Here is an 8,588-nt window from a genome sequence, read left to right as displayed (position 1 = left end):
AATGTTCATAGCAGCACTCTCCACAATAGCCAAAACATGGAAAGAGCCTAAGTGTCCATCAATGGACGAATGGATCAAGAAGATGTGGTTTATCTATACCATGGAATACTACATGGCAATGAGAAGCAATGAAATCTGGCCATGTGTAGCAACATGGATGGACCTTGAGGGTGTTATGCTGAGCGAAATAAGTCAGGCAGAGAAGGACAAATACCATATGTTTGCACGTATAGGAGGATTAGGAGGAACTTAACTGAGGAACAAGGGGCAGAAGAAGGGGGGAAATGGTGGGGGAAAGGGAGAGAGGCAAACCATGAGAGACTCTTGAATGCTGACAAAAACTGAGGACTGATGGATGTGGGGGGGAGGGGGGATGGGCATGGAGGAGGGCAGTTGTGGGGATGAGCACTGGGTGTTATGTGGAAACTAATTTGACAATAAACTATTTGTAAAATAAATAAATAAATAAATAAAAATCTGGGCTCTCCCTATTACCTTTTTAGAACACTCAAACATGGCAGAGACAGTGCGGAGTTATATCTAAGGCTGGAATTTAAGGAAATGTGTAGCGTCTGCTCTTGTGTGCACGCAGAGTTCCTTAGGACTTTGCTGCCTTGCCATGGGGAAGCCTGAACAGGCGTATGGAGGAGTAGCAAGGCCCCTGATCATTAGTCCAAGCTGAGCTGTAGACCAGCAGACAGCCCCAATGCCAGTCCCGGGACTGAGGCATTTTAGATCTTCTAGCCGTCCCAACATTCTAGTCAACACCATGTGAAACAGAAGAACTGCCTCATCATCCCACAGAATCATGAGAAATGAGAAACGGTTGTTTTAGCCACTACGTTTGGGATTTTTTTGTTTTTGGGGTTTTTTGTTTTGTTCTGTTTTTTGTTTTTTGCCTAGCAATAAAGAACCAAAACAAAAATTTGTACCCAGAAGTGAAGTGCTGCTGTAACAAAACATCTGGCATTGGCTTTGAGACCAGATGACAGTGAAGGTCTGAAGGGAAGTAAGACAACTATTAATGGTGGCTGGTGGGGCAATGAGGACATTGCTAACAGAGGATATAAAACAGTACCATTGTTTCATACTGACAGAAAAATTGACAAGACCGATATCTCCAATAACATGGAAGATGGAAAATCAAAAATGAACCTAATGGGTTTGTATAACCAGCTTAGGCGATTATCCAGTAGAATGTTGGAAGCATCAAATGACTTTTTTAACCACTCGTGACCAAAGTATGGCAAGAGAGAGATGAATTAATGAAGAAACTGTTAAGATTTTTAATAGACTTTGGAGGATGTGTTTCCAGTCCAAAATTTTCTAGGGTTGCAAATAAAACTGTTTCTCATTCCCAGGGCGCCTGGGTGGCTTAGTCGGTTAAGCTTCCGACTTTCACTTAGGTCATGATCTCGCGGTTCGTGGGTTCAAGCCCCGCGTCGGGCTCTGTGCTGACTTCCAGCTCAGAGTCTGGAGCCTGTTTCGGAGTCTGTGACGACTCCTCTCTCTGACCCTCTCCTGCTCACGCTGTCTCTGTCTCTCTCTCCTAGAAATAAATAAAAAACATTAAAAAATTAAAACAAAACAAAAAACTGTTTCTCATTCCCTGCTTCTCTACTCAGCAAAAAAGGTGCTCAAAGTAAGAAATGGCCTCAAGTGGAAAGATCAGATCCAGAGCAATACTGCCAATAAAACTTAATCTCAAGGTACTAATGAAAGCCATAGCTGTAAGACCCTATGTTATGACTTCAAAAAGATGTAAAGCCATGCTTCCTCGAGCTTCTCAACTAGATAACAGGGCTTCTGAGGGCCTTAAGAATGCTGTCCCATAGCCTCCTTGACTTAGTGTAGATGACAAGATCCTGCACTTCAAGCCTTGATGCCATAATTGGATGAAATGTTTAGGGGCTTGGAAGGGGAAAAGTGTGCTTTGCATGTAGAAGGGCTATACATCGTCGGTGGGCAGAGAGACCAGGGTAGGTTAAGCAGGGCCACCCATCCCTTGCCACTCCTCCCATTGAGAGGTAACGCTTCCCATTCCCTGGAATCTGGGCTGGCTGGCTGGCCCCTTTGGCTGATAGAATGGGGTGGACATGACACTGTAGCTTTGAGAGCTAGGCCATAAAAGAACTACAATTTTTCGTGCTTGGAATGCACCATCTTGGCACCCAACCACCATACTGTGTGAGGACACTGAACAGCCACGAGAGGTCTCACTGGAAGTGCCAGCCAGCAGGCAGCTCCAGCCACCCGCCTGATGAATGAGGACATTCTGGACCTTCCAGCCACTTTTGTGCCAGCCAGTACCATGAAGTGAAAGAACCACCCACAGAATCATGAGACATAAAACGCTATTGTTTTTTTAAGCTGTTCAGCTTTAAAATATGCATAATAGTTAGCCAAAATCCTTCCTGTCTACATGTGACTGCGTTCTAGCCTCTCCCAGGAAATGCCCAATTACTTTAGATGTAGTCTGCCTAACATCCAAATATATTTTTTTCTGCCTTCTGATATGCACAATTATTTATTGTACAAATATTTGTTGTACACCACATGCTAGAAATGGTGGAAGATCCTGTAATACCATAGACTCAAAATGTGAATCCATTGACTCCTGCATCTCCATGGACCCCTCTGTTTGATGTTGCTAAATGGTGTTGAATTTTCATTTACAGTGACTGTTTCATTGGTTGCCTTCTTTTCCAGTGTATTGCAAAATTTTCCCTCATTGCCTCCAGTCCACACAATTGAAATACCTTTTGGCTCGGTTCTGTTGTCTCTGATTCCTCCTCGAATCCACCCTGCAATGTCTATAGCTCAGTGACTCCCTGATCTGCTTCGCACACCTGGGGTCTCAGGTCTCTGAAGGGTTCATGGAGTTCCCGGTAGCTGTTACTGGTAGTCTGCAGAGAGGGTTGAGCACTCTAAACACCTAGTGAAACTTTCAGGAGGATCTAAAAGGGCAGTGCTCTCCCCAGGTGTTTCATTGTCCATCTGTCTTGTGCGCTTTCTCCTCCTGGGGAGATTTGGAGAACAAAAAAAAAGTACTCGTCTCGCTGAGACCAATTATAGGAGTAGGGCTTGGATTTGAGTTTTGGTTTTTGGTTTGTTTTTTTCTTTTTTAGAGAGAGAATACATGCAAGTGGGGGAAAGGGCAGGGGGAGGGAGGGAGGGAGAGAGAGAGAGGGAGAGAGAGGGAGAGAGAGAGAGAGAGAGAGAGAGAGAGAAGCTCAAGCAGGCTCCACACTCAGCATGGGCCTCCACACAGGGCTTGATCCCACGACTCTGAGATCAAACCTGAACTGAAATCAAGAGTCGGATGCTCAACCAGCTGAGCCACCCAGGTGCCCCTGGATTTGAGGTTTTTTAAAGTGCTCCAGGTTGTTCTACTGTGAAGCCAAAACTGAAAACCACTGTCTCAGGTTCTCAAAAAATGGTCACTCTACCGGCAGCATCAACATTAACTAGAAATTTGTTAGAAAGGACTACTTCAGACTAATGGATCAGAAACTCTGAGGGTGAAATCTTCCACTCTGTGACTTCATGAGCTCTCCAGTGATTTTTATGAACATTAATGTTGGAGACATCCTTTCCTATGCAAATCTTAATTCCTTGTAAGAAGTCTCAAAACTACAACTAAATTTGGGAAGGGTGTTTGTTATTTGAAAATTACTCCACTGACAAGATCTGAAGCAACTGGTAAGGGATGTAAACTGGCATACCATGTGTCTTGCTAGTGATCATTTAAGTACTTGAGGAAAGCTAAACAATCCTCACCAGATCTCTGAAGAACGGTTCAAGGGGTTATTTAGTCTGGAGAAATGGAACAAATTAATCAGGGTTACCGACACATCATTTCCCAGAGAGAGAGCTCCAAGAGGTGAATTTAAACTTCAGTTGGATATACGTTAGACCCAAGAAACATCTTGATGAGAAGTAGTACTAAACATTTTGAAGGGATATAAGGCGATTTCTAAATCAGTTTGCAGTGAGAGCAGAGAGAAACCCCATTTTGAATTGTTTGGTTATATCCTGCCTGGGGTCAGAGACCAAGATCTTTGAAGTAGTGTCCAGTTCTCTGCATAGAATGACTCTAAATACCATCAGATCATCATTTGTTTATTTTTTCACTGGTTATTTTGGAAAAGCTTTCAAAGTAAAATAAGGACTAGTGGGAAGTAAAGATGCCTAACTTGAGTGTTTTTGTTTCAATCCTAGAGGCTTTGGGATGAGATTGTCAAATGAATTCATGTGCTTTGAAAAGCTTTTATGATTTCTTAATGAGGTTTAAAAGCTAAAGGAATGGGATTAGGACCACACAATCCTCTACTCTTAACATTATTTCTTTGAACTGATTTAGTGCATTTGTATATTAGAAATAGAGGTCTGATTTAGATTGAATCCTCATTGTTTGCAAAAATATGGTCTGGAAAACATTTCCTAGACACACAAACAGTATTAAATTTTGTACCGACAAAGGATAGCTATGCTCTAGCATTCAAGTTAAACACTTGAATTAGAGAAAGTTACCATCATTTAATATATAGGAATGCTTGGGACTTTTCATACATCGTTAGATCTGGGTGCTATTTATATATTAAATCTTAGTTGCAAATGTTTGGTAGAAAAAGTTTAGCTGAGAAAGTAGATTATATAGTATGTTATAGGGAACATTGCAGAAAACTGTATATTTGTATCTTTTGTTTTTCAAAAGATTAAAATAAAACCCAGTTACAATGCAATTGTTGGGGTAAGTTGATGTCTTAGTCTATTTGGGCTGCTATAACGAATCACCACAGATTGGGTGACCTAGACAAGACACATTTTTTTCCTCAGTTCCTGGAGGCCAGGAAGTTCAAGATCAAGGCACTGGCAGATTCTTTTTTTTTTCTTTTTAATTTTATTTTTTTAATGTTTATTTTATTTTCTTTTTTTTATGTTTTATTTATTTCTAAGAGAGAGAGACAGTATGAGCAGGGGAGGGTCAGAGAGAGAGGGAGACACAGAATCTGAAACAGGCTCCAGGCCCTGAGCTAGCTGTCAGCACAAAGCCCGATGCGGGGCTCAAACCCACGAATTGTGAGATCATGACCTGAGCCGAAGTCAGACACTTAACCGACTGAGCCACCCAGGTGCCCCTTAATGTTTATTTTTGAGAGAGAGAGAGAGAGAGAGAGAGACAGAGCATGAGAGGGGCCAGGGCAGAGAGAAAGGAAGACACAGAATCCAAAGCAGCTCCAGGCTCTGAGCTGTCAGCACAGAGACTGATGTGGGGCTTGAACCCACAGACCGTGAGATCATGACCTGAGCCAAAGTTGGCCATTTAACCAAATGAGCCACCCTAGTGCCCCTAGGCACTGGCAGATCTAATGAGATCTTAGTTCCTAGTTTATAGATGCCACCTTCTTGCTGTGTCCTCAGATGGTGGAAGGGGTAAGAAAGCCCTCTGGGGTCTGTTTTATAAAGGTACTAATCCCATTCATGAGGGCTTCCCCCTCATGACCTAAGGCTTCACCTCCTAATACTATCACTTTGGGGGTTAGGGTTTCAACATATGTATTTTAGAGGGACCAAATAGTCCATTGCAGTTGGGGAAAGGAGATAAATATTTAGATTTTTCTTTAGCCTTTGAGATAACTGAATGGCATAGTTAATTGGATTTAACGCCAATGTGGTCTTGTCTCCAGTGTGGACAAGGCTTGAAAATTAAGTCTGAGTACCTAGGCTCTAACTGGAACTATTTCTTGCCAGTCTTGTCACTTTGGACAGGATAACTCCTGGGCCTGCTGTATTTCCATGTTTGAAAATGTGAAGAAGAAGAATATTTATCTAATGTTTCATTATATGCAACAAATTAATGTAAATGAAAGTGCTTTGGGAGTAGAAAAACAGATATTAGATTTTAAACAGTATATTTTTATTTGCTCTCTTATTGACAAGGAACCCCCCTCAATGGAAATCTGAATTAGGTGATGAGAGGGAAAATTTATAGTTCTTAAAAAGGCAAACAGGAAAAGTTCTTTATAGATAATTTTCAGTTAGTATAAATATAGTAAACCTGTAGCTAGTTGTGGTTCCCTAATGGATTAGTTATAGTAGTTTCTCGTATTGATTATTTTAAAATATGTGTTTTAAAGTATTACTATAGTTGGAGGTTCGTGACTCTCTTTCATAGAAACACTGCATTAAAAGCAGAAAATGTGTTTGCAGTATTTAAAGGAAACTGTATTGTATAATAAGTATCAGGAGGGCTGAGAAATATTCTGGAATTATGTAATATATTCTTTCCAGATACATTATAGACCCAGTGCAATGGAAGAATTTGTAAAGTGCTTCACACCTCAGATATCTTTGTCATGCTTGCTACACATAAATGCAGGTGTGTATCATGTGTTGTAAGCCTTTTAAAAATGAATTGTGAATCAGAAACTCATACTCCAGTGGTTGTGTCTTATTATGAATTAGTCACAGCTAGATTGTCATACACACTAACTCTGCTTTCTAGCCCGCAAAATAATTTGATACCGGATAGCAGTTATAAAGTAGGCTTTGCACATGGATTGGTAAATCCAAAATAAATTTCAGACATGCCCAACTGTTTGATCTTTGAAAATGACAAGATCACAAGAGTGTTACTAAAACTTTCTTAAATACAATTTGGCTTGGTACACTGAGCTGGGTTTCAAGTACTTAATAAACCCAAAAAGGATTGTATCTTCAGGGCAAATATATATAAACATTCCCAGCAACTTTTCTGAGGTGTTCCGTAGGCACTAAAAAATATAACTTTTGCACCAAATTAAATTTTTTCTGTTTTAGAATATCCTTTTATTTCAAACTGATTAATATATATGTAATTTAAATTATTGCAAGTGATTGTTTGAGGTAGATGCTAAGAATGGCTTTTATTAACTTACAAGGTTAAAAAAAGAGCTAATATAAAGGTTAGCTACGTTTAATAATATCATAACTTCAGAGAATTTCAGCCATATTTCTGAGCTGTGTCTTCAAAAGTTATTAACTTGTGACTATTTCTAATGAAATCAGTAGGCTAAATTTGAAGAGTACTGAGTCTTATTTGGAGAGATGTGCAGTTTTAAATTAGGACGCAGAAACTACATGGTTTGACAGGCCATCTGATAAATGCAAATAAGACCAACTGTGTATGAGGACTGAATGAGAGAAATTAACATATGTAGGCTGCTTGGAAAAGCTAAGTGTTCATCTAAGTGTTGTAAATATGGCATTTTAAAATACATTAACATCTGAGTTTCTGTGGAAACTTCTCTGTAATCTAAAGGAGTTCAGTAGCTGAGTATGATCTCATATATGAGTGGGGTCCTGTATATATGCCTTTGCCAAAATGCCCTCTGGTGTGAAAAGCGAACTGATCTATGAAAACCTATTTGCCATATCGTGTCTTATAAGGCAGAGGGCCTCTGAAGACAGTATTTCCAATTTTGTTTGAAATACCACAGCTATTATAAGATACTTGTGCTTTCTCATAGAATGAAGACAAACACAGAGATGGTGTGTCTAAGAAATTTCAAAAGGTGTCGGCCTCCCGATTGAAGTACAGTCAACTTATTGGATTCATTTTTTTTCATCCAGTAAGTGTAAATATTTAAAGTACATTATTTTGGTCAACATTGGCTTGAGTTCTTTGTTGAATGAACATTCGCTGTCTGAATACCCTTATCATGGTTGGGCTATTTGTGTTTACATTCTTTCGCAATTTCCGTTGCGTGTCTTAAATGCATTTAACTCTCAGGACCTTAAAGAGGGCAAAGACAGCCATAAACTTTGAGCTGGCAGTGTCCTTAGAGATGATTTGCTTCATTCTCTTTCTCCATTAAAAGACCATGCTGCTGTGAATTTTTTCTTCTTTTTTCATACCAGATATGTTATCAGACCCAATTGTTTCCTTTTTTATCTTACTCTGTGCTGTTTTATAGGTGATCTGGATTTTACTAATTAGCAATTTTTTTAAACAATTGATTTATGTAAAGTTGAACATTACGTACATCATTTCTGTAAGGAGCACTACCTGAATACTTTTTAAATGAAAATGGAAAATCTACCCCCTGTTTCTCTGAAGCGCAAATAATTTAGTAAGAGAGTATACTCTTAACCATTTATCCTATTAGTACTTTGCCATCAAAACATTAACCATGAGTGAGAGTCCTCCGTAGTAGCAGGTTCTGAGTTTTTCTTCCTTATACCTTTTTAAGCCACTACTGTTGCTTCATTAGCTTTTAAATACTCTAACTTGGACATGAACTTAAGTTACAAAGCAGGAGCTTGGCGGGGGGGAGGGGAGGAGATAATGCATTAACTTCCAGTTTGTGTTGAAGGTAGAATTGGTAGATCCCTCTAATCCTAACGGATGGTTATGTAAAGCAGTGCTTGCTCCAAAGACGTTCCCCATAGTGGTTGAAACACAACTCTCAGGCTGTAACTGATGCTCTGGGCATGTGGTTGGATGTGGAAAAGAGCTTACTCAGACCATTTGGAAGGTATAAAATATGGCTTCTGTTTTTAATAGCTTGGCATGGAGTCAAGATTCAGGAGGAAACTAGATAGTT

General features: G+C 39.8%; 1 protein-coding gene across 3 annotated transcripts in view; it reads left to right on the top strand.

Moving 5' to 3' along the window:
* Positions 1 to 8,588, top strand: part of LRRC8B (leucine rich repeat containing 8 VRAC subunit B) — a 70,946-nt gene that overhangs the window by 46,212 nt on the left and 16,146 nt on the right. For all 3 annotated transcript variants that reach the window (XM_039221829.1, XM_039221831.1, XM_039221830.1), the window contains exon 3: positions 7,512 to 7,613. The gene's annotated coding sequence lies outside the window, so the exon portion shown is untranslated. The remainder of the gene's footprint in view (positions 1 to 7,511; positions 7,614 to 8,588) is intronic.

This window comes from Hyaena hyaena, unplaced genomic scaffold (assembly GCF_003009895.1).
Source record: "Hyaena hyaena isolate Hyena2069 unplaced genomic scaffold, ASM300989v1 scaffold_1025, whole genome shotgun sequence".
In the NCBI taxonomy this organism is placed as follows: domain Eukaryota; kingdom Metazoa; phylum Chordata; class Mammalia; order Carnivora; family Hyaenidae; genus Hyaena; species Hyaena hyaena.
The sequence above is the reverse complement of the archived record's forward strand: the minus strand, read 5'-3'. Positions and strand labels throughout refer to the sequence as shown.